We start from the raw sequence: 26,921 nt of genomic DNA on the forward strand, positions 1-26,921 counted from the left end.
GCTCTGGGCTGATGGCTCAGAGCCTGGAGCCTGCTTCCGATTCTGTGTCTCCCTCTCTCTCTGCGCCTCCCCCGTTCATGCTCTGTCTCTCTCTGTCCCAAAAATAAATAAACGTTGAAAAAAAATTAAAAAAAAAATAAAAAAATAAAAGGTAAATAAATAAGTAAATAAATAAATAAGGTTAAAATAAACCGTAAGATAGTTTCACTAAAAAAAAAGTCCAATTAAAAATATTTTAGGGGCACCTGATGGCTCAGTTGGTTGAACGTCCAAATTTTGATCTTAGCTCAGGTCATGATCTCATGGTTCCTTACATTTGAGCTCAGCATTGGGCTCTGCACTAACAGCGTGAAGTCGGCTTGGGATTCTGCCTCTCCCTCTGTCTGCCCCTTCCATGCTTGCTCTCTCTCTCAAAATAAATAAACTTTAAAATATATTTTTTTTAGTGGACATGAAGCTCAGCTACTTTATTTTTTTAAATAAGCTCTATGCCCAACATGGTGCTTGAACTCACAACCCCATAATCAAGAGTTGCGTGCTCTACCAACTGAGCCAGCCAGGCACCCTTAAGATGGCTTTTTTTTTTTTAAAGTAATTTCCACACCCAACGTGGGACTCTTTAACAACCCTGAGAGATCAGGAGTTGGATGCTCTAACAACTAAGCCACCCAGGAACCCCGAAGCAAAGCTATTTTAGATACAAATCATCTGGGGCGCCTGGGTGGTTTAGTCGGTTAAGTGTTCAAAACTCTTGATTTTGACTCAGGTCATGATCTCACGATTGTGAGATGGAGCCCCATGTCGGGCTCTGTACAGACAGTGTGGAGCCTACTTGGGATTCTCTCTCTCTGCCCCACCACCGTGCTCACTCTCTCTCTCAAGTAAATTAAACATTTAAAAAATAAATAAAGGCCAATCTTCAGATAACAAATACTAAATTTATTCCCTACTTAAACTTTTGATTAAAAAAACTTATACTGCTATACTGATATAATAATCTACACATCTATTATTTAAGACCAAAAACAAGTCTACATTAAAATGAAGCAAGACTAGGAGCACCTGCCTCAGTCAGTAGAGCATGCAACTCTTGATCTCGGGGTCATCACTTTGAGCCCCATGTTGGGGGCAAAGATTACTTTAAAAGTTTAAAAAATAAAATAAAATAAGGCAAGACTCAACCACTAAGCTAAAATATGTAAGTCTCAGAATGCATATTTTTCCCAAACTTCAGAAAAAAGCTAAAGCTAAGTAAAACAATGAAAAGGAAACATGAGGAGAGAACCACATACACCACATCACTTATCTTCATAAAAGACAGGAAGCAATCTTATGAAAGCAGCACATTCACACAACATAATATAGGTACAATGAGGTTTGCACACAAGAGTATAATTACTCATATGTCATTAAAAGACAAAAAGAACACAGAAATGAAGAAAAATTAGTGAGATGAGATTAAGGATTTTATCCCTATTTTCCTAATTTACAATAATCTTCAATTACTTTTATGACAAAATATATTTTAATTCTCACAGGAAGTGTTTGCCTGGTTTCTATGAAATATTTTCCCAACCCCAACATAAATGTCATAGAAAGTTAATATTCTCTTGAACATTAACTCAGTTTAAAAAATAATTTTAAGGGGCGCCTGGGTGGCGCAGTCGGTTAAGCGTCCGACTTCAGCCAGGTCACGATCTCGCAGTCCGTGAGTTCAAGCCCCGCGTCAGGCTCTGGGCTGATGGCTCGGAGCCTGGAGCCTGTTTCCGATTCTGTGTCTCCCTCTCTCTCTGCCCCTCCCCCGTTCATGCTCTGTCTCTCTCTCTGTCCCAAAAATAAATAAAAAACGTTGAAAAAAAAAATTTTTTTTTAAATAATTTTAAGAGGGTGCCTGGCTGGCTCAGTCAGTAGAGTGTGACTCTTGATCGTGGGATTGTGAGTTCAAGGCTTACATTGGATACAGAGATTACTAAAACACACACACACACACACACACACACACACACACACTTTAAGGTAAAAAAATAAAAGGAAACTCTTCTCTCAGCTATTATAGCAGAAAACACTATTCCCTTTGCACCCATCTGATCTTCAGTTTTAAGCAGGCAAACATTTTTTTTAAGGTTTTAAGTAATCTCTACACCCAACATGGGGCTCAAACTTACAACCCCGAGATCAAGAGTCCCATGCTCTACTGACTGAGGCAGCCAGCACCCCTAAACAAGCAAATGTTTTTGAATAATTTTGAAAACATGATCTATTAACACATTTACTGAGGACAAAACTTCATAAAGCAAAATTAGGCTTCAATTATTTACTTTATTACTAAACAGTTAATCCTAGGAAAAGGAACAAAGAACTTTTTTCCCAGAAAATTACCAAAGATCAAAAGAATTATGCACATCTATCTGGACCACGTATTATATATGAAACCTTGCAAAATACTATTTATTTCCATGTTAATTACCCTTTTGTGGCATATCTTTAAAAAAATTATAGATGCTTTGCTGACGTTTCTCCTCATCCTAAAAGAAATTTCAATCCCTAATTTACAGTGTCGTGATAAGCACTGTAATCCAGCACAATCTGAATCACTACCCAAGCCATAAAAGTAAGGTCAGCTTTATTCCTAACAGCCCCAAAGCAAAAACAACCCAAATGTTCATTCAAAGTTGAATGGATAAACAAATACTATAATAGTCATACCCAATATTCTCAGCACTAAAAAAACTAATGACTGATACCTGCAGCAACACGAATGAATGAAATCAGACACTGAACTGAGCCAAAGAAGCCAGACCAAAAAAGAAAATATACTGAATAATTCCATTTATGCAAAACCCTAGAAGAGGCAAAATTAATCTACAGTCACAGAAACTAATTCAGTGGGGGAGGAACAATGACTGCAAAATGTAGAAGGAAACTTCTACAGGTGATGAAAATGTTACACATTTTGATTGTAGTGATGGTTATACAAGTACATACATTTGTCAAAACTCATCAAAATGTACATTTAATATGGGTGTACTTAATATCTTCATTTTATTCTATGTAAATTATGCTTCAAAAAAAGGTGAATTTTAAAAAGACTGAGCTTACTAAAAATAGACTGGCTCCCTCAAAGAGCAATGCATTCCAAGACGAACATTTTATATTCCTTTTATATTAAATAATCTCTCTTTATACATTTTTTTAAAGTTTTTATTTTTAGGGGCGCCTGGGTGGCTCTGTCAGTTGAGTGTCTAACTTCAGCTCAGGTCATGATCTCACAGCTCATGAATTCGAGCCCTGCATCAGGCTCTGTGCTGACAGCTCGGAGCCTGAAGCCTGTTTCGGATTCTATGTCTCTCTCTCTCTACCCCACCCCTGCTTATGCTCTGTCTCTCTCTGTCTCAAAAATAAACAAACGTTAAAAAAAAAAAAAAAAGAAAAAACATTTTATTTTTAAGTAATCTCTACACCTAACATGGGGCTTGAACTCACAACCCTGAGATTAAGAATTACATGCTCCACCAACTGAGCCAGCCAGGCACCCGTAAGTCATCTTTCTTTAAATCTATTAAAATAAATGTTAGGGGTGCCTGGCTGCTTCAGTCAGTAGAACGTGCAACTTTTGATCTCAGGGTTGTGAGTTCAAGCCCCATGTTGCATGTAGAGATTACTTAAAAAGAAATCTAAAAAAAAAAAAAAAAAATGTTAAAGTTTTAGATAAAACCAAGGAACACTGTCTAAAACTGTTCTGTCTTATATAACAGTACCCATTAGCCACATGTGGCTGTATCAAGTTAAGTTAAGTAAAAATCAACTGAAATTTAATTTAGGTCCTCAACGGGGAAAGAGTGACTTTACAGTGGACAAACCTGACAAGGAATCAAAGTCAACCATATTATCAAGTATATCTAGGTCAGCATTAACAATGATAAAGCACACTGATAGTATACGTGCTCTTAATATAATCTGATAAAAATGGCAATTTACCTCTGAGGTCTTCCTCCCCAAAACCCTTAACCCCACTCTAATTGTGAGAAAAACATCTGATAAATCCCAACAGAGAGGCATTCTACAAAAACAGCCAGTAACTCCTCAAAATTGCCAAGACTGTTAAAAACAGGGAAGTCTGAGAAACTATCACAGCCAAGAGGACCCTATAGATATGTGACCAAATGTGGTATCCTAGATGGATCCTGGAACAGAAAAACCAAGGATATCTGAATAAACTATGGACTTCAGCTAATAATGATGTATCAAGATTGGTTTATTAACTATAACAAATATATCACAGCAAGGGGCATCTGGGTGGCCCAGTCAGTTGAGCATCAGACTTCAGCTCAGGTCATGATTTCTTGGTTCATGAGTTCAAGCCACACACAACAGGCTTGCTGCTGTCAACACAAGAGCAGCTTCAGATCCTCTGTCCTCCCTGTCTGCCCCTCCCCCACTTGTGCTCTATCAAAAATAAACATTAGGGGCGCCTGGGTGGCTCAGTCAGTTGGCTGTCCACCTTCAGCTCAGCTCATGATCCCACAGTTCGTGAGTTCAAGCCCCCAGTCGGGTTCTGTGCTGACAGCTCAGAGCCCAGAGTCTGCTTCGGATTCTGTGTCTCCCTCTCTCTATGCCCCTCCCTGCCTCCCTAACCCCCCCCCACAAAAAACAAATAAACATTAAAGATATATACCACAGTAATATAAAACATTAATAATAGGGGAAACCGGGTGTGGTATATATGGGAGATCTCTGTACCATCTTCTGTTTCTCTGTAAATCTAAAACTGTTCTTAAAAATGAAGACTACTATATGGGCACCTGGGGGACTCAGCCGGTTGGGAATCCAACTTCAGCTCAGGTCAAGATCTTGCGGCTAGTGAGTTGGAGCCCCACATCGATCTCTGTGCTGACAGCTCAGAGCCTCAAACCTGCTTCGGATTCTGTGTCTCCCTCTCTCTCTTCCCCTCCCCTGCTCGTGCTCTGTCTCCATCTCTGTCTCTGTCTCTCTCCCTCAAAAAATGAACAAGAAAAAAATAAACTTTTTTTTAAATGAATGAATGAATGAATAAATAAACAAACAAACAAACAAGGGAATCTGAAGGGCACCTGGGTGGCTCAGTTGGTTAAGCATCAGATTCTTGGTTTCAGCTTAGGTCATGACCTCACAGTTCACAGGAGTGAGCCCTGTGTCAGGCTCTGTGCTGACAGCATGGAGACTGCTTGGGATTCTCTCTCCCTCTCTGCCCCTCCCCAACTTACAAGTGCACTCGAGTGCTCTCTTTCAAAATAAACTTTAAAAAAGTCTTAAAAAGAGAAGGCTATTTTATCACTAATCACAACTTAAGAACCAATGCTCTCTCTCCCTCAAAATAAACTTTTAAAAAAAAGTCTTAAAAACAGAGGGCTACTTTATAACCATAACGTATGAACAAATCTTTATCTACCCAGCACTAAAAACCCTCAATGAAATCTAAAAGACCTCAATGTTTATTTCAATTTCTATTTCAAACCATTACTTATTTTTTAATGCTTTAAAAAACAAAACAACAAAAAAACTACGTATCATATGTGAACAGAACATTGAAAACTGTTCCACTCCCCATAGTAGCAATTCTCAAAGTAACATCTTCTGAAATTCTTTCAAGGTAGCCATGATGTCAAAACTATTATTACAATAGGGGCGCCTGGGTGGCGCAGTCGGTTAAGCGTCCGACTTCAGCCAGGTCACGATCTCGCGGTCCGTGAGTTCGAGCCCCATGTCGGGCTCTGGGCTGATGGCTCAGAGCCTGGAGCCTGTTTCCGATTCTGTGTCTCCCTCTCTCTCTGCCCCCTCCCCCATTCATGCTCTGTCTCTCTCTGTCCCAAAAATAAACATTGAAAAAAAAAAATTTAAAAAAAAAAAACAAAACAAAACAAAACTATTATTACAATAATACTAAGATATTACACTTTTCAGTATTGGCGCTGCACTAATCATGCAGTGAAAGAGTAACCGATACACAGACCGGGGTATTTAGCAGACATTTTTTTCAAAAATGATCAAAGTGTGGGGTGTCTGGGGGGCTCCGTTAAGCATCTGATTCTGGATTTCAGCCTGAGTCATGGTCTCACGGTTCATGAGTTCAAGCCCTACATCAGGCTCCATGCTGATAGTGTGGAGCCTGCTTGAGATTCTTTCCTTCTCTCTCTCTCCTCCCCCTTCAGTCTGCCCCTCCCCCGCTCCTGCTGATAAACTTTAAAAAAAAAATGAACAAAGGACAAGAACCATATGATCCTCTCAAAAGATGCAGAGAAAGCATTTGACAAAATACAGCATCCTTTCTTGACAAAAACCCTCAAGAAAGTAGGGACAGAAGGAACATACCTCGAGATCATAAAAGCCACATATGAACGACCCAACGCTAATATCATCCTCAATGGGGAAAAACTGAGAGCTTTCCCCCCAAGGTCAGGAACAAGACAGGGATGTCCACTCTCACCACTGTTAATCAACACAGTATTGGAAGTCTTAGCCTCTGCAATCAGACAACACAAAGAAATAAAAGGCATCCAAATCGACCAGGAGGAGGTCAAACTTTCACTCTTCGCAGATGACATGATACTCTATATGGAAAACCTTAAAGATTCCACCAAAAAACTGCTAGAACTGCTCCATGAATTCAGCCAAGTTGCAGGATATAAAATCAATGCCCAGAAATCAGTTGAATTCATATACACCAACAATGAAGCAACAGAAAGAGAAATCAAGGAATCCCATTTACAGTTGCACAAAAAACCATAAAATACCTAGGAATAAATCTAACCAAAGAGGTGAAACTATACACCTGTATATACATACAGTGAAAACTACAGAAAGCTTATGAAAGAAATTGAAGACACAAAAAAAATGGAAAAAAATTCCATGCTCCTGGATAGGAAGAACAAATACTGTTAAAATGTCGATACTCGGGGCGCCTGGGTGGCTCAGTCGGTTAAGCGTCCGATTTCAGCTCGGGTCACAATCTCGCGGTCCAGCTCGGGTCCACAATCCCGCGTCAGGCTCTGGGCTGATGGCTCAGAGCCTAGAGCCTGCTTCCGATTCTGTGTCTCCCTCTCTCTCTGCCCCTTCCCCGTTCATGCTCTGTCTCTCTCTGTCTCAAAAATAAATAAACGTTAAAAAAAAAATTTTGGGGGGCGCGTGGGTGGCTCAGTCGGTTGAGCATCCGACTTCGGCTCAGGTCATGATCTCATAGTCTGTGAGTTCGAGCCCCGCATCAGGCTCCGTGCTGACAGCTCAGAGCCTGGAGCCTGTTTCGGATTCTGTGTCTCCCTCTCTCTCTGACCCTCCCCCGTTCATGCTCTGTCTCTCTCTGTCTCAAAAATAAATAAACGTTAATAAAAAAAAAAAAATTTTTTTTTAATTTAAAAAAAAAATTTTTTTTTTTAAAATGTCAATACTACCCAAAGCAATCTACATATTCAATGCAATTCCTATCAAAGTAACACCAGCATTCTTCACAGAACTAGAATAATCCTAACAAAAAAATGAACAAAATGACACTATCACTTCAAAAACGAAAAAATTGGCAGTACTTGTGGCCAATAATAAAATTTGAACTTTCAAGCAAAATTCGAATTTTGGAAAACTTCTATTCGCCATGAGTTTGCTGGGTTTTCCAGTACTTCAGACTTTCCCAATTCTTCAAGGCTTTCCTGATGAGTACTAACATTAATAAATGCAATTTTTTAAGTTTATTTTTATTTATTTTGAGAGAGATCGAGAGCAAGCTAGGGAAGGGGAGAGAGAGAGAGAGAGAGGGACAGAATACTAAGCAGGCCCCCACTGTCAACACAGAGAGCAACGCAGAGCTAGAGCAGAGCTAGAACTCACAAACCATGCCATCATGACCTGAGCCAAAATCTAGAGTTAAACGCTTAATCGACAGAGCCACACAAGCACCCCTGAATGCAAGTTTTTGGTACTATGTCATTTAAGGTAGTCATTTACGGTACAAGACAGACCAATGGATTTTAATGTTACAGAATATAAAAAGTGCACTGACATAATTCAGATTTCATATTGCAACTAACCTTTAAAAACTACTACTTGGGGGGCGCCTGGGTGGCGCAGTCGGTTAAGCGTCCGACTTCAGCCAGGTCACGATCTCGCGGTCCGGGAGTTCGAGCCCCGCGTCAGGCTCTGGGCTGATGGCTCGGAGCCTGGAGCCTGTTTCCCATTCTGTGTCTCCCTCTCTCTCTGCCCCTCCCCCGTTCATGCTCTGTCTCTCTCTGTCCCAAAAATAAATAAACGTTGAAAAAAAAAAAAAAAATTTAAAAACTACTACTTGGGGTGCCTGGTTGGCTCAGTCAGTTAAGCGTCTGACTCCGGCTCAGGTCGTGATCTCGCAGTTCATGGGTTTGAGCCCCACATAGAGCTCTGTGCTGACAGGTCAGATAGAGTCTAGAGCCTGCTTCAGATTTTGTGTTTTCCTCTCTCTCTGCCCCTCCCTCACTCATGCTCGTACTCTCTCTCTCAAAAACAAACATTAAAAAAAAAAAAAACTAAAAATAAGATAAAATAAAAAATAAAAACTACTACTTGTCGGGCACCTGGGTGGCTCAGTTGATTAAGCTAAGTCGATTAAGTCGAACCAGCTCCTGGTTCATGAGTTTGTGCCCTGCCAGCCTGGAGCCTGCTTCAGATTCTGTCTCCCTCTCTTCTCTGCCCCTCCCCCAAGCACGTGCTGTCTCTCTCTCTCTCTTTCTCTCTCTAAGATAAACATTAAAGAAAAATTAAAGGGGTGCCTGGGTGGCTCAGTCAGTTAAGTGTCTGACTCTTAGTTTCAGCTCAGGTCATGATCTCATGGTTTAATGGGTTTAAATCCCACATCAGCTCTGCGCTGACAGTGCAGAGCCTGTTCTCTCTCTCCCTCTCTCTGTCTCTCTCTGCCTCTCCCCCACTCACGATGTCTCTGTCTCTCCCCAAAAAATGAATAAATTTTTTAAAAATTTAAAAAGCTACTACTTGTCGAATTTTGGTGTACTATACCAAAGAATAATCTGTAATTATCTGAAAAAAGTCTTAAAATATTGCTCCCTTTTCCAACTACATACATATCTCTGTGAGGGTTAATTTCCTTCATATACTTCAACCAAAGTAATAAAGAGCAACTGACTGAACACAGAAGCAGATATGTGAATCCAGCTGCCTTCCACAAAGCAAGACATAAAAAGCAAACTTGCAAAAAGATAAAACAATGTCACTCTTCCCACCAAATTTTTGTGAAATGTTTTAGAAAATGGGTATTCTTCATTAAAAATATATTCATGTTAATATATAATGAGACTATTATTTTTAAACTAATAAATCATTTTAAATTTCTCAGTATAATATAGACACATAGAACTAAGAGGCCTAAAAGTTCTTTGGGGGTCCTCTAACTTTTAAAGAATAAAGGAGTCCTGAGGCACCTGGCTGACTCAGTCAGAAGAACGACTCCTGATCTCAGGGCTGTGAGTTCAAGGCCCATGATGGGTGTAGAGATTACAAAAAAAATAAATAAATGAACTTAAAAAAAAAAAAAAAAGGATAAAGGAGTCCTAAGATCAAAAAGTTGAGAAGTGTTGGGGCATCTGGATGGCTCAGTTGGTTGAGCATCCAACTCTCAATTTCAGCTCAGGTTATAATCCCACAGGTCATAGAATTGAGCTCCACATAGGGCTCTGTGCTGACAGCAAAAGGCCTGCTTGGGATTCTCTCTCTCCCTCCCTCTCTCTCTCTCTCAAAATAAACAAACATTTAAAAAAATTTTTCTTTTTTTAGTTGAGATGTGTCTATCTCAGAGAAAAAGGGAAAAATGACAAACAAAAGGAATACATAAATTAACTTACAACAAACATACGTAGCCTGGAAAGCTAATCAAAAGGCATAAAACATCATTGACAACAAGAACACCAAGATCCAAAATGTGACACTTAAGTGTCTAGGTCTTAAAAATGTATCTTTTCCAAGGACAGAGAGACTTCTCACATTTTGAAATTTACTTATATGATGTTTAATGTTTATTTTTGAAAGAGAAAGAGAGAGAGAGAGAGAGGAGAGAGAAAAGGTGAGTGGGGGAGGGGCAAAGAGAGAGGGAGACACACAATCCAAACCAGGCTCAGGCTCCAAGCTGTCAGCACAGAGCCCGAAGCAGGGCCTGAACTCAGGAAAGGTGAGATCAAGACCTGAGCCAAAGTCAGACGCTTAACCAACTGAGCCAACTAAGCACCCCTACTTATATGTTTTGGTTGCCTCTGCCATTAGGCTATAAACCCTATGAAGATAGTTCCTAATGTGTTTTGCTCACCACTGTGGCTAGCCCAGCACTCGGCACAAAGCAGCTATTCAAGTATTGCTGGACTGAGAACAAAACAACACTTACTAACAGAACTCACTGATGTCTCTATTCAAATTATAAAGATGAAATTTTACAATCAAAATTTACCTATTTACATTGTAATAACAATCATAAAAGCTACCATTTACTGAAATCCCATTTACTGTGCACCAGGCATTACACTGGCATTTAATTTTTTTTTTTAATTTTATTTATTTTTGAGACAGAGAGAGACAGAGCATGAACAGGGGAGGGTCAGAGAGAGAGAGGGAGACACAGAATCTGAAACAGGCTCCAGGCTCTGAGCCGTCAGCACAGAGCCCGACGCGGGGCTCGAACTCACGGACTGTGAGATCGTGACCTGAGCCGAAGTCGGTCGCTTAACCGACTGAGCCACCCAGGCGCCCCATGGCATTTTAGATTTTTAATTCCCACAACCACTATGGGATATACTTTACAGGTGAAGGAAATAAGGCTACCAGCAGTTAACTTTTTATCTCAAGTTACATGTAATTAAGTAACAGAAAATTAAACCCACATTTCTCTGCTTTAAAAGGCCACAAACTTTTCACTACATAATGATACAATGCTCTACAATGCTCGATACTCCTTGGTTACCTTTTTCTTTCTTCTCCATTCCCTTGCAGTTTTCAGAGGAATTCATTTTGTGGAAGTCACTTTTTCTCCTTTTCCCAATCTTCCACTCTGCTCCACTATCCTTTAACTTCTACTCCTCTGCATCACTCAGTTAAGCAATATACTAAGCCCTCGGGGTAGGGAAGAGAATAGACTCACGATCCAAACACACTAAGAAGAAATTTCTCCTAACACACTACAAAGAAATTTCATTAACAATGGTGGAAGCAGGATCAAAGGCCAAAGAGTATCAGATTCCAAAACACAAACTAAGGCTCTTTGACACTGATCTTGCAGGGTGGCTTCACATCCAGCCCTTCAACTGGCCATGGCTTGAGCATTATCACCTCAATTCTCAAGGACCTAACCACGAGAGCCCCTCGATATGGCCATGTCTTCAAGGCCTGAGTCATGATTTACCAATTAGAAAGTACCAAGCCAGTACCTCTGCCAATTCCTGTCAGGATCTGCAACCAAAGAACCAATACTGAAGAGACCAGAGTTCCCAAGACTTCCTCCAGGCCCAGGACAATTTGAATAAAAGGAGCTTTGTTCCCAAAGAACATACTGGCCACAATATCACTGTAAGAAGAAATGCTATTACTGTCATTCTCCCCACTGTTTCTGAACAATATGTAAACATTTCTATTTTCCTTCCTTTTGGTAAAGAAGAACAAAATTAGGAATCAATGAACTATTCTAGGAAAAATCACAAGGCCATAAACATTACCATGTCATTTGATAATCTCACCAGAAGCCAATGTTTCCCAGAAAGGGAACCCCAGAGCCTGAGAAGTTTTACACAGATTATGTGGAAATCTTTTTAAAACCTCACAAAGCCTTAACTCAGTAAGCCTGAATATACCTCACCTCAAAATTCAGATTAAAGAGAACATACAATATGAGAGAGGGCTATTCTACCTTAAAAATGAATTCAGCTAAGGGGTGTCGGGGTGGCTCAATTGATTAAGTGGCCAACTTCAGCAACAGGTCATGATCTCACAGTCTGTGGCTTCGAGCCCCGCATCAGGCTCCATGCTGACAGTTCAGACCCTGGAGCTGCTTCAGATTCTGTGTCTGCCCCTCTCTCTGTCCCTCTCCTGCTCACACTCTGTCTCTGTCTCTCTTTCTCTCTCTCAAAAATGAATAAACATTTAAAAAAAATTTTAATAAATTCAGCTAAGAAAAAAAAAAGAATTCAGCTGCAATCTGCTAAAGTAAACCTTGTCTGAAAAAAAGCATCAGAGGAAGTCACATCTGTGGCCTGTCATTGAATACATCACTCTACAACAGATGACTTTTATTAGTAATCCCTAGGCTCTGCATTAAAAATCTTGGTATACAAGGGGCACCAGGCTGGCTCAGTCAGTAGAGCATGTGACTCTTGATCTTGGGGTTCTAAATTCAAGCCCCATGTTGGATGTAGAGATTACGTAAAAATAAAATCTTTAAAAAAATAATCTCAATATACTAAGAATATTTAAGCAATAAAAATTACTTAAGTAATCAGGTATCACCAAATACATACAAGCTATAAACAAAACTAAACAGGGCTTCAAAATGGTCCATTAAAAATGTTTTTCTTCAGTATTACCTAATAATTCTAGAATACAAGATGTTAATACAAAAGTTTATATATACTGTCTAACTGATCCTTTCCCAACAGTGAAAATTCCTGCTACCACTCAAATAATGTGAATATATGTTCACATGTAGAAGTTCCACCCTTCATATTCTCCATAGCTTCCTAATACTCAAGTGTTGCTTAACACTGTAAAAAGTACCCAGAAATTAAAATTTACAAAAGTAATCAATGAAAAATAACCAACCAATGATTTTTCCACAAACCAAGTCTCTCATTTGCTAACCTTTACCACAGACACTCCTCTGAACCTTCTTTTTTTTTTTTTTTTTTTAATTTTTTTTTTTCCAACGTTTATTTATTTTTGGGACAGAGAGAGACAGAGCATGAATGGGGGAGGGGCAGAGAGAGAGGGAGACACAGAATCGGAAACAGGCTCCAGGCTCTGAGCCATCAGCCCAGAGCCCGACGTGGGGCTCGAACTCCCGGACCGCGAGATCGTGACCTGGCTGAAGTCGGACGCTTAACCGACTGCGCCACCCAGGCGCCCCTGAACCTTCTAAACCAAGAACTTTTGTTAAAACGCCACGGAGGGGGGCCGACCTGGTGGCTCAGTCGGTTATGTGTCTGACTCTTGATTTTGGCTCAGGTCATGACAAGCTCCACTGTCAGCAAGGAATCTACTTGGGATTTTCTCTCTGCCTCTCCCCCATGCACATGCACGTACGCTCTCTCTCAAAATAAACAAACAAACAAAAACAAAAAACACTGCACTATGAAGTTCAAATAAGGATGCTTGGTGAAACCTACCAGGCCTCACTGACCAGTAGATAAACCTATATTTTAATTCTTCAGGACATATAAACTGAAACTGCCAAGCTACCTATAAGAAATTTTTCTATGAAAGGAAAATGTTCAGAAGTTTCTGCCTGGAAGAGCCAACACTACACCTTCTCTGAGACCTGCCCCCACTCTTAAAGTGGAATCTTTCAACTATGTTTGCACTTCTAGACTACAGTCCTATGGCCCTACTAATTAGACCAATAATGGAGAACTGGACAAACTTCAACCAATCAAATTTCCCCTCCCAGGAATTTAAAATGTAGACAATGAGCTAGTAACAGTTGCAGTGGCACTAGAATTTAAGTTCATATGTGGCACCAGGAATGAAAGTGGTGATTTTCTTCCATGTGTTTTTAAAGCAGGAAAGGCCAGACTGTGAAAAGACAACTAAAGCAGGATAAAAAGAGACAAGAGAGGACACTGACAGCCAGCAGGGAGGGAAGTGCTATCTGTACTGCCTTAGCTCCCGAACGCTTCCCAGAAGCTTCCCAGAAGCTTCCCAGTTTCTGGTTCGTGTCCTTCATGAAAGCCAACTGCCCCCAGGTTCTTTAAGTATCTCCTTACTTCTCCCAAAGAATTCCTCTTCCTATTTCACACCATCAGAAAATCATGACAACAGTTTAAGACACAAATTCACAATAGGAACAGTGTAGAAAGGGTATGATTATTCTTGTGGTTCATAAGGAATCTGAGCAGTAGCTAAGAAGTTGTTTCTATCACTATCTATAACTTCAGGAGGGGGGGGAAAAAAAGGCAAAAAAACCCTGAAACCTTAAAAGCAAAAATCATCTGTTTGCCTAAGTCCTCAGCTCTGTGCTTCCCTTCAACACTCACCTGTTCAAAAGTTCTGCTGGTTCACAGCAGGAGGTGCAAGCAGACTTTGTTCAGGTCCTTTTAACACTGTAAATAACAAAAGTATTAAAGTAATTGACCCAACAATCAATCTCTTAGGAAACTTTTAAAAACAATCTCTTATAATGAATAGTTTTACAGGAAATGGTTCCAAACCTGGTTAAAATATTAGAATCATCTTGGGATTCTCTCCGTGTCTCTTAGAAACTAGCTTAGAAACTAACTTCCATTTTCCTAACATTTAAAGAGTTTCTCAGTAGCTCTGGAGGGGGACTAAAAAAATACATATTTTTAACAGAAGTTCTAAGTGATTCTGATAAAGACAAATGAGCACCAATACAGCGTTTAGGAAAGTGATTACTTGGGGCTTTCATTCAAACTACATTGCAGGGATGTGATACCAATTTTTAAACGTATCTGATAGAAAAATGACAGCCACCAACGCAGCAATACAGTATGTATCCTATGCAAATAATCAGTGAGCCCAAGAAATATAACCACTGCCAGAATGCCCAAGGAGCAAAACTCCAGGTGTGCTTTCAGTTGCAAAATCACAACCTTCATTTAATGCTCTAATGAGACAGCATCTTAAAAATCCACAGGATGGTGACATCTCAATTGACTAGTAGACTGAATGAAACACAACAGCTTCAAGTGGTTTCTTAGCTAAAATCAAATAATGCTTTGAATGCTGTTATGTGTCAAAAAAACAGTAATTGCAAATTAAAGTTGATTTTATTAACATCAAGAAAGTAACTTGGGAAAGCGACTTCTGCCTTTTGACCTTAATTTTGCAAAAACATAGCCGTGTTATTTTAATACCCAAAAGGTCATTCAACTTTATGCACTGCAGTCTAGTTTTATAAGGGCAGGCAAAAGGAAAAGAGGGGACAACTAGGTAATAAAGTCTTCTCTGGGCCTAACTCAAAAAAACAAGCTCTCAAGTATCTCTTATTGCAAGTATAATTAAGTTCAAGTCCTCTGTAGTTAATGAAACTCTGCAGTTAACAAGAAAATATAAAATCGTATACTTTAATTACTTGAAGTAGGTAGGTACATAATACTTTGAAAATATTTTTATAAAATTAATTGTAACCACTTAAGGGAGTATTCTTTCGTTTTTCAAGCCTCCCCCTATTCCTCCCCCTCAACTTCACACAAAATTATGGGCAATTCGGGACGCCTGGCTGGCTCAGTCAGTACAATTTGATCTCAGGGTCGTGAGTTCAAGCCCCACATTAGGTGTAGAGCTTACTTAAAAAAAATTTTTTTTTTTAAATTACCAGCAATTCAACAAAAGTATCATTTTGCATTCCCATATAATTAATCTACTGTATTTCCCAGTCATCTGAGAGCATAAAAAACAAACAAAAAAAAAAGCCAATTGGGTTAAGAAATACTAGGATTCCAACTATCAGTAAGCCTTCCTATGGAGTAAAAAATCTACTCATATATTTAAAAATATGTAACTTTTCAGGGCATTAAAAATGAATGGAAATCCTAGAACTTCTATTACCATAAAAACCCTAGCAGAGGGTGAATAGGGAAAAAAGGCTTGGGTTCAGAGTTTTACAATGATGACCAAATGATGTTAAGGCAATTCAAATTGCTGAAGGAAAATGGACATTTAACTTGCCTCTAAGATACCCGGATTAACACCAACAGAGGCTTGTAGATTCAACCTAATGAGACTGGTCCCACTACAATCTATAAGAAATAGAATAAAACAGAAAGTACTGAAAATTTAATCAGCAGGGGATAATGGAGAACTGCAAATGAAGTCAGTCTTTGAAAATGGCACAAATCAAAGATCCTTTAGAATGGCAAGGGTAAAAGGGTCAGCAATAATCTTTTCACCCAAAAGGTTCTCCCAGACAGCAATCTCTATCAGTAGTGTCATCTCCCAGTGTGAAAGTCAACAAAAAGAGAATAGACACACGGAGTATTAAAATGCAGAGTCATGAGAACAAATGAGATGATATGACATCAAAAACATAATATGAAAATGTGATTTCAAAAATTCAACAAAAGAACAAGAGGGGGAAAATTCATTAAAATACCACCTCATCACTATCACTGCTATGTCTCCTTTTAGCCAAGGAGCTCCACTCACACCCTGAAGTTGTAAATTCCTCTCTTCTCATGAGCTTCAGGCAAGCTATGACAAATTATTTTTCATATATGCAACTCAACTCACCAGCAAAGGCACTTCAAAACCAAAATATTAAATTCCTCAGGTGAATTAAATGCAAGAAGACATTTATGAAAGCTCAGTAATAAGCATATGGAGATAAGCTGGAAGGAAATCAGAAAAAAAATTTTTTTCCCAAAGAAAAAAGCCTATGAAGTATCAAATTAATTGGTGAACTTGTCAGCTAGTCTGAAAGGCAAAAGGGGAAAAATAAAACACTCAGCACAAAAAGTTCTACACATGTAAAATGCTATAAAAGATATACAAACAAACTAGCGGAAGAGACCCTGAGGAATTTAAAACTAGGATGGACAGAACAGAGATGATTAAGAATTCTTAATTCTTACTAATCAGATTAAGAATAACAAATTAATATGCTGATTCTACCATTCTCCCAGGTTATATTTCTTAATGATGTGTCTAAACCTCACAGGAAATTAATTTCCCTACATTTTCAAATATTCTAAGCGTTCCAAAGATCCCCTCCCTCGAAAGCAATTCCAGATCTTTTAGGCAGTCTATCATCCATCTCATTTAAACACTTTTAAGAAAGATTTTTCAAGACAATTTCCTGAAATATGTTATATGAGCATCCTGGATTTTTCCAAACTCGGGTGGGGCATGTGTCATACACAGAGGGAAGGGGGTCTGGGCATACTGGCCCAAATTTCCAGAATCTGGTCTCCCCTTCCAATAGTCACAAGAGATGTGGAAAAAATTTCTAAGTCACTGAACAACTCCTCTTAGCACCAATGAGCAGGGTACACATTTTCTACTAGTCTCCGTCTTCTTGGGTCCCTCTGGCTAAACTAGCCTCCATACTTTTCCCAACACCTGACCTGCACCCACTTCAGCTTCTGCCTCGGTATCCCTGCCCTAGCTTGCCTAGCCTGGAGCATTCCTTCTCCATACAGCTACAGGAATCGCTCCACCTACGTCAGGTCCTTCCTCAAACATGAGCTTCTCCGTGCAGCCTTCTCCGGGCACACAACTTAAAATTAACCCCTAAATCTCGGTCATCCGATTTCTGCCTCATTTCTTTTTCCCGCATCATTTACCACAACACTATGTATTTTACCCGAGTTTTTATTTGTGTGTCTAGAAATGAGCTCCCCAGAGAAAGGATTTTTGGTCTGTTTTGGCCCCAGCACCAAACAGTGTAGTAGAGTCTCAATCTTTGTCAAATGAATGAATGCGTGAATGAAGGAAGGGAAGCACGTAGTCCCTTCCGCCTTCTCAGTCTCAAAATTCTGAAATGCTTCGTCAAGTACAGAAAAGGTGTAAAGCCCTGTCTTTGCCGATAAATCAGTGCCATTACCAGTGTATTCCTTGGCGTCAAATGTAAAGGAACAATTGTGTGACATTTCTCCAGATACATGCCACTTTCAAGTTTTTTTCCCAGCATCCTCTACTGATGTCAACATGTGATGTAACAGAAAAGTACATATTCCATCCATCTCGTCTGAGCACTCCAAAACCTGCTACACTAATTAGTAAGACACAGGAAATCATCAATGAGTGAGAGAACACATTTGTGATCTAACCAAAATGGACAAACTCCGTAAGGTCAGAGCTGCAAATATCAGACGGATGAAAGTTAACGTACAGAAAGGGCTTGGTATGAAAAAAAAAAAAAAAACTGTTTTAAATCTAAGAAGTGATTAGATTCTAAAAAGGAAATACTACGGAAGGACAAAATATCTTCCCTGCACACCCCACCGGGAATCAAAACTGCCTATAATCCGAGACGCACAACACTGGATGAAAGGCTGTTCACAGCTTCCGGCCCCATCCTCAATTTCTTCTAAGTGTAATTGGAATACTCACCTTCCTTTACAGAGAAACTAGGTGTGCTTACGTGCTTTGACTTTCAGGGAAAGGAAAAAAAAACAAAACAAAAGAAAACAAAACAAAACACAGTGCCATATAAATGCGAAGCAACGTTGTTGCTTCCCAAACAGGGTCATGCAACCTGCTTCTTTCATAGACCATTCTGTGGCCGGAAGTATCAATCTGATTTAGGCTTCAGCCACAAAACTCAAGTATTCCAAGTGCTTCGTGGGAAACTGCTGACACTGAAAAGACTAATACCCATCTCAATCTGACAAGAATGTTCAGGTCCCAAAGCTGCCTCGGGCTCGACTTTCCCAACCTCCGTCCCAGGTTCAGATCATGGCTCCACCTTGCCTCAGGCCTGGTCCAGACCCGTCCTCTCGCCACGGAAGGAGTCTCCACAGTGCAGATGCTCGGTGAGGAAGGCAAAGGCGCACCTCCCGGAGGCCAGGTGTGGGGAGGAGGGCCGGCAGGAGCAGCTGTCTGGCCGAGGCAGCTGTTACCCCGAGCACCCCAGCCTGGGCGGGTGGCTGGCCCGGGGAGCAGGTAGCAGAAGGCGAACCCTCTGGCCCTGAACAAATCGGCCTGACACTGCCCACCCTACCACCCTCTTCCCTTCCTCGGCTCCCCCCCCGCGATGCCACCGGGCCCCGGAGGTGGGGGCTCCCCGGCTCGGCGGTCGAGACGCGCCCGGGCCCGGCGTGCCGCCTCGCGGGGTAGGAGGCTCCCTCCGGCCCAGCACCTGACCTGTCCCCTCGCCTGACGCCCTAGCCGGCCGTGGCCGCTGCCGGGGCGGCCTGTGGGTTGTCCATGCGGCTGGGCCGGGTCGGACCGGAGCGGCGGGGACGCGACCGCGGGCAGGAGTCCCGGGCGGCTCCATGCGGGGGGGTGATGGGAGACAGCGGAGTCGGGGCGCGGAGCGGAGCCGGGCAGGGGAGTGAGACGGAGTCGCTGGTTACCTGCGGTCCGGGACAGGGAGTCTCTCAGAATCCAAGTCAGTCTTCAGCCTCAACAACACAAGATGGCCGACACGTCGCCACGCACGTCACGTGACAGCGCGCTCCTTCCGCCACGCCCCTTGCTCCTCCCCCGCCCCGCCTCACCTCCCTTACCCGCTGATCCAGCCTCCCACGACGTCCTTCTTTTCCGCTGCCTCCCGCCCCTCTTCCCCGAACACGCCCCTGCCCGAGCCCCGGATGTCAGGCTGGAAGAGGGCGGGGCCGCGGCAAGGCGCAGGCGCCTGCGGGTCCCTGGGATGGGGCTCCCTGCCTGCCCTTGAGTTGAGTAGAGTTGGTGTTCAGAGTTGGACCCCGGCCAGGCACTGTGTGACTCACCGTCCTATGCACCCAATCCAGAGCCAGTTCGCAGTTCAAAAAGCTCTTCATCATTTACGAGCTGATTTTCAACACTAGAACTTTTCCACAGCTTTTAACCCAGCATTTTCCTGCCCGTTTGCCATCCTGTAGAAAACGGGGAAACGACAAAAGCCGAAATTCAAAGCAGTTTCTCTACTTGTTAACGGTTCTGGTAGAACTGGGAATTCATTCTAGAGTGTTGAAACGCGACAGCTCAGAAGGACTAGAGAGCTTGGACCCCCTTCTGGTGCGTCAAGGGCTATAACCCTTATGCCAAAAAATCTACCATCTGGGGGCTGCCAAATAAAATACAGGACGCCCAGAAATATTGGGAATATATTTACACTAAAGAGTTACTCGTTTTTCAGAAGATCGGATTTAACTGGGTGCCCTGTATTTTTATTGCTCTGACAACTCAACCCTTCTCAGGTCATCCTCTTCTTTCTTGTACATCCAAGCTTTTTTTTTTTTTTTTTTTTTTTTTTTTTACAGGGTCCTTCTGAACAGCTTTTTAATTTTTTTTAATATTTATTTTTGAGAGAGAGGGGAACAGGGGATCCGAAGTAGGCTCGGCACTGACAGCAGAGAACCTGATGTGGGGCTTGAACTCAAGAACCACGAGCTCATGCCCTGAGTGGAAGTCCCACAATTCGCTGACTGAGCCACCCTTAACAGTGTTTTAAAATACTCAAATGTTGGAGCCCATTGCTGGTTCAGATGGTGGAGCATGTGACTCTTGATCTCAGGGTTGTCAGTTCAAGCTCCATGTTGGGCATTTAGCCTTTTAAAAAGTAAAAAAATAAGGGCGCCTGAGTGTTCGAGTTTGGCTCGTCATGATCTTGATCTTGGGGTCCAAGAGTTAACAGCCCAGCATCCAGCTCTGTGCTGACAGCTCAGAGCCTGGAGCCTGCTTTAGATTCTGTATCTCCCTCTCTCTGCCCCTCCCCCACTCATGCTGGCTCTCTCTCAAAAATTAATAAGTATTTTTTAAAAAAGTAAAAAATAAAATACTTGAATGTCTTCCATCTCAAAAGTTAATGGTAAAAACTACAATTCCACCTCCCTACCTCTCTGTTTCAAGGCCAAACCGCACATAAGAGTTGTTTATACTCACTTTCCCAATTTCCATACCTGGCAAGCAAGCAATTGTCAACCACTCCAGTGTGGCTTCTATTCTGACTCATCCACCTAATGCTTGTCCTTAGACACCTCAACCTACAGGTTGGTAAGTGGAGTTTTTCAGTCCCAATCTTGATTTAGTGCTTTTCCATCTTCAATACGATTGACCACTCCCTATTTTCTGCAATACTTTATTGCCTTGATCTTTATGTCCTTGCTGCTCAAAGTGTGGTCAATGAACCAGCAACAATAGCATCACTTGGAAGCTTGTTAGAAACGCAGAATCTCAAGGGCGTGTGGGTGGCTCCGTTGGTTTAGCACCCAACTCTTGATTTCAGCTCAGGTCTTGATCTCAGAGTTGTGATTTCAAGCCCCTTGTTGGGCTTGAAAACAAAACAAAGCAAACATGCAAAACCTCAAATGGGCCCTTCACAATTCCATGCTGTTGAACTCTAGACCCTTTATAATCCGCATTGTCCCCCTCCCCCTCCTCTTTCCCCTGAATTTATTGTTCCGGATATGCCCATGTTTGAGGGTCCTCAAATATGCCACTCTGTTTTAGCCTTTGCCCATTCCGTTCCCTCTTGTTACAATGTCATTCCCAACACCTACCCCACTTCCGCCAACCTGTGTAACTCCTGCTCATCTTTAAAAGCCTAATCATATGTTAGTGCCTCTGTGAAGCTTTTTTTAATCTCCTCCCTTAGACCAAAGATCTTATCCTTTGAACTGTTATTTTTAAGAAAAAAGGTAATACTATGTTTGTTATATGCTAACCACTTCATTAAGTGCTTTACTTTCATTCTCTCTTGTAATCCTGGTGAGAGCACTTTGAAGCACTAAGAAAACCAACCAGGCACCTGAAACAACTGCTTACTTTCTCCTAATCTCAGCCAGGACTTTGTAGCCCAGGCTGACTGACTGCTGAGCCCATGTCCCTAACTGCCTCTCTGATGCTGTGTCATCTGTACCTGTAATTTTATAGAGAGATAATATAGATAATGTATGTAATTGATCTAGAGACTATATAATTTAAATATATATATAATTAAGGTATAATTAATATATATTAAAATTTAGCATTTTTAGTGGTCGTTCTGCAATTTTTGACAAATGCATACACAGGTGTGTTCAATACCACTAAAATTAAAGTACAGAATAGTCCCATTATCCACTAGAGTTCTCTCAACAACCCTTTGTAGTTGGCACTAACCTCCACTCTTGGCCCCTGAAGCAACTGTTATGTTTTCTGTCCTTATAGTTTTGTCTTTTTTTTTTTAAATTTTATTTTTGAGACAGAGAGAGACAGAGCATGAACGGGGGAGGGTCAGAGAGAGAGGGAGACACAGAATTGGAAGCAGGCTCCAGGCTCTGAGCCATCAGCCAGCCCAGAGCCCGACGCGGGGCTCGAACTCACGGACCATGAGATCGTGACCTGAGCTGAAGTCGGACGCTTAACCGACTGAGCCACCCAGGCGCCCCTATAGTTTTGTCTTATAACATCATATAAATAAAACCATAGAGTATGGAACCTTTTGCAGCTGGCTTCTTTCACTTAGTATAATGTACTTGAAATTTGTCCATATACCGTTGCATGTTTAAATACTTCCTTCTCCTTCTCCTCCTTCCCCTCCTCTTGCCCTCTCCTCCCCCTCCCTTCCCCTTCTTCCTCCTCCTCGTCCTCCTCTTCTTCTTCTCCTTCTTCTTCTCTCATTCATGAGTAGTATTTAATTGTATGTATTTGCTTATCCATTCCCCAACTGAGGGACATTTGGATTCTTTCCAGTTTGGGGATATTATTAATAAAGCTATTATGAATATTCACAAGCAGTTATTTGCGTGAATACAGGTTTTAATTTCACTTGGGTAAATACCTCAAAATGGGTTTGGTGGCTATGTGGTGTTTTTAACTTTATCAGAAATTGTGAAACTGTTTTTCAGAGTGCCTTAGCCACATTTTTAGCTCCAAAGTGTAGGCTTCCAGAGAGCAGGAACCAAATCTAAGAGAAGAGAAGGAGGAGGAAAAGGAGGAAGAAAGAAGTATTTGACTTTGCACCCTCAGCCGCTGGCATTGTCCTGTCACAGGGTAGAAACTAAGTAAATATCTAATCAATTCTTGATCATCTCCTTCTCAGGAGGGGTGCCTTCAGTGTCTCCAAATGTTTCATTAAATAGTGGTTTTAAAGTTACAACAGTAGACTGATGCCTACTCTAGGGAGGGATAATAACAAAGTTTCACCTTTATTGTATCATTGATAGAAACAGAGAAGTTGATAATAATAGATCACAGTGGGGGAGGAGGGATTAAGGAGTTTAGCCAGAAACAAACCTTGCCGCCACCCTTTCCGAAGAGGTAGAGACTAATTTCCCCTCCCTGGGGCCCTTGTAACTGATAGAACGTGGCAGAAGTGAAAGAAGTGATTTCCAATGCAAGGGTTATAGAGCTTCCACCTGATTTGCTAAAACAGCCTCTTTTGAAGCAAGATCTGCAAGATCGTAAATGCGAGGGCTCTGAGGCCGCCATTCTGTGAGGAAACCCAGACTGCAGGGAGAGGCCCATGTAGCTGCCTCCAGCAACAGCCCCAGCTAAAATTTTGGGGGTCTGAGCTACAGATCTGTGAATCATCCATACGAAGAAGATCTTTGAACTCATGGAGAATCACCCACACCCAGCAATTGCAGAAGGGGAAAGCATGAAGGTAGGCTCTTGGGAAGAAAACGCATGGTTGGCAGGCAGAGACAAGCGACAGACAGGACCAGGTTAGAAGCAGGAGCCAGTCTCAGAACAGAGGCCGGAAGAAATTGATTGGCAATTCCAAATCTACAGAATTGCCAAGGAGTCTGGGGCTGGGGAGCCTGCCGTTGAATTGGTGACTGGAATTGTGTACAGAGCAGGAAGAACAGAGGGTTAGGCAAGAGTAGGTGACAAGGAAGGAAGGAGGCATGGGACGCCTGGGTGGCTTAGTCGGTTAAATGGCCGACTTTGGCTGACGTTATGATCTCAGAGCTCATGGGTTCAAACCCTGCATTGGGCTCTGTGCTTTGCAAACTCTGCATCGGGCCTGCTTCGGATTCTGTGTCTCCCTCTCCCTCTGCCCCTCCCCCACTCATGCACTGTCAAAAATAAATAAACATTAAAAAAAATTTTTTTTTTAAGGAAGGAGGTAGAAGCTTGAAAGCAGATGAAAAGGGCACATGGATTTGTTAGTGAAGAGGGACCCTCTTAGTTAGATGGGACCCTAACTAAAAGTGTAGCCTACACAACTGAAAACCAAAGAGAAAACACAAGTAAGAGAGTGGGGGAAGATACCGAGCCAGAGAGCTGAGCAAAGCCACCAAGGAAAGGCTGCTCAGATGATAACTATGGAAACAGATCCATTTTTATGTTTGAAAACATTTTTTATTATAAAAGTACTTGCATATTTTAAATTCTATTCTCATTTCTAACCTTCAGATGTATACCAAGAAAATTAAATCATAAAAAACTATCTTGGAATATAACAAATGTATTCTTGTACATAAATGTCCCACAATGGGTCCCAAATTTTTATTTTTCTCCTGGGTTCTTTTTTTTTTTTTTTTAGATTTAATTTTTTAAAGTTTATTTAATTATTTCGTTCTTTTTCTTTTTAATGTTTACTTATTTATTTTGGGAGAGAGTGCGTGAGCGGGAGAGGGACAGAGAAAGAGAGACAGAGAATCTCAGGCAGGCTTCCCACTGTCAGCATAAAACCCGACAAGGGGCTCAAACTCATGAACTGTAAGATCATGACCTGAGCTGAAACCAAAAGTCGGATGGGATGCTTAACCAACTGAGCCACCCAGATACCCCTCTTTATTTATTTTGAGAGAGAAAGAGAGAGAGAGAGAGAGAGAGAGAAGCACAGAGGAGGGGCAGAGAGAGGGGGAGAGAGAAAATCTCAAACAGGCTCCACACTTAGCATGGGGCCCGATACAGGTCTCCGTCTCACAACGTTGAGATCATGACCTGAGCTGAAATCAAGAATTGGTCATTTAACTGACTGAGAGCCACCCAGACGCCCTTAAAGATTTTATTCTTTTTTTCCTTTTTTTCTTTTAAGTTTATTTATTTACTTTGAGAGAGACAGAGACAGCGTGAATGGGGGAGGGGCAGAGAGAGAGGAAGAGAGAGATTCCCAAGCAGGCTCTGAACTGTCAGCACAGAACCCAATGCAGGGCTTGAACTCACAAAACCATGACGAGATCATGATCAAAGTGGAAACCAAAAGTCAGACACTCAACCAACTGAGCTACCCAGGCACCCCAAAGATTTTATTTTTAAGTAATCTCTATACCCAACATGGGGCTCGAACTTACAACCCTGAGATCAAGAGTCACATGTTCTACTGACTGAGGCAGCCACGGGTCCCTCTCCTGAGTCTTTTGCACATTTAGGATTTTATACTGCAGCTATCCCAAATGGTTCCCACGTGTATGTCCCTTCTCATTTTCATGGTGGTCAGACACTCCCCTCTCTTTTTTATTAATTGTTGTTAAAAATAGTAGTAAAGTGGGATGCCTGGGCGGCTCAGTCAGTTAAGCGTCTGACTTTGGCTCAGGTCATGATCTCACAGTTTGTGAATTCGAGCCCCACTTGGGGCTCTGTGCTGTTGGTGCAGAGACCACTCCAGATCCTTTCCCTCCCTCTCTGCCCCTCCCCATCTTGCGTTCTCTCCCTCAAAAATAAAGAAACACTTTTAAAAAATAGTAGTAAAGTAATACACGTTTATGGTGTTTAAATTTTTAGAATGCAAAAACATATCGGGGCGCCTGGGTGGCTCAGTCGGTTGAGCGTCCGACTTCGGCTCAGGTCACGATCTCGCGGTCCGTGAGTTCGAGCCCCGCATCAGGCTCTGGGCTGATGGCTCAGAGCCTGGAGCCTGCTTCCGATTCTGTGTCTTCCTCTCTCTCTGCCCCTCCCCCGTTCTTGCTCTGTCTCTCTCTGTCCCAAAAATAAATAAGCGTTAAAAAAAAAAAATTAAAAAAAAAACATATAAAGGAAAAAATTTAAATCCCCCTCCAAGACCTACCCAGGACGCTCAGGTTCTCCCCCACTCAGGTAACGCACTGTTGACAGTTTCTTGAATGGTTTTCCCCAAAATGCCGTACGCATAAACAAGCATGATGCACATCTTCACCTTCAGCACCACGAAGTGCTGGGGATACAATGGTTGCCCCCAAATCCGCTTGGTCTCTGACCTCTTGCACCTCAGTCTACATGGGCAGAGCCATGATTTTGCATCTCTCACGTAAAACAAACAAAACACCTCAGAATTACTATGTATGCTGCTCTACCCCTGACCTTTTCCCAAGAAACAATGTCTTGCTGTCCTCCGCATTCTTTAAGTGATTGCTTAGCAGCCTTCATTTACGTCTTTGAACTGTAATATACTTGATCGATTCCCTGCTGATAGCCTGACTGTTTCCAGTATTTTTGCTATTAACAAGCAATGCGGTAATGAGTATGACTCTAAATATAACCTGGTTCGCACTTATGTTTACCTGTAGGGTAAATTCTCAGAAGTAAAATCCCTGGATCAAATTCATGAGGTCTCTGCAATGGACATCCGCCACTCGTTCACAACTATTCTGCACCTGCAATACTTTCCCATGTTTGGGAGAAACAAAAATCTTAGGGAGAGGCAGAGCCTGCCTCTTTTACAGAAGACAAACTAACCCTTCCTACCCTCAACATGTGGGCATATGGCTGGGCTCGGCCTCAGACTCTGGATTTGGATTAAGAACCTGAAGAAAACGGGACACCCCAAAGGTCTGGTCAGCCAGGGCAGAGGCACATGCCTGCCTGGTTCCCATGATGTGTTTTTGACGCTCGTCTCAGCCACCTGGCCTCCAGCTGGTTTCTTTTCTCAGCCTCATCCCCTAGCCCTGCTAGTGATCATGTGAGCATCTCAGTGACTTTCAATCAGCATCTCTTCTGCTTAAATCAGGCCTGCTTAGGGGCGCCTGGGTGGCTCAGTGGGCTAAGTATCTGACTACAGCTCAGGTCACGATCTCACGGTTTGTGAGTTTGAGCCCCGTGTCGGGCTCTGTACTGACAGCTCGGAGCCTGGAGCCTGCTTCCAAATGTGTGTCTCCCTCTCTCTCTACCCCGCCCCTGCTCCCTCTCCCTCTCTCTCTAAATAAGTA

The 26,921-nt window shown here is 41.9% G+C and overlaps 1 protein-coding gene across 4 annotated transcripts in view; it reads right to left on the bottom strand.

Moving 5' to 3' along the window:
* Positions 1–19,288, bottom strand: part of GIGYF2 (GRB10 interacting GYF protein 2) — a 147,876-nt gene extending 128,588 nt beyond the window's left edge. For 3 of the 4 annotated variants that reach the window (XM_047085571.1, XM_047085569.1, XM_047085568.1), the window contains exons 1-2: positions 19,239–19,288; positions 14,238–14,303 (exon numbers count right to left, since the gene is read on the bottom strand). The gene's annotated coding sequence lies outside the window, so the exon portion shown is untranslated. The remainder of the gene's footprint in view (positions 1–14,237; positions 14,304–19,238) is intronic. The other variant, XM_047085570.1, reaches the window with a different exon arrangement.
* Positions 19,289–26,921: the final 7,633 nt, after the last annotated feature.

The sequence above is a fragment of the Lynx rufus genome, unplaced genomic scaffold (genome assembly GCF_022079265.1).
Source record: "Lynx rufus isolate CCGP_SWC_20201006 ecotype Redwood Valley unplaced genomic scaffold, mLynRuf1.p SCAF_2, whole genome shotgun sequence".
Lineage (NCBI taxonomy): Eukaryota > Metazoa > Chordata > Mammalia > Carnivora > Felidae > Lynx > Lynx rufus.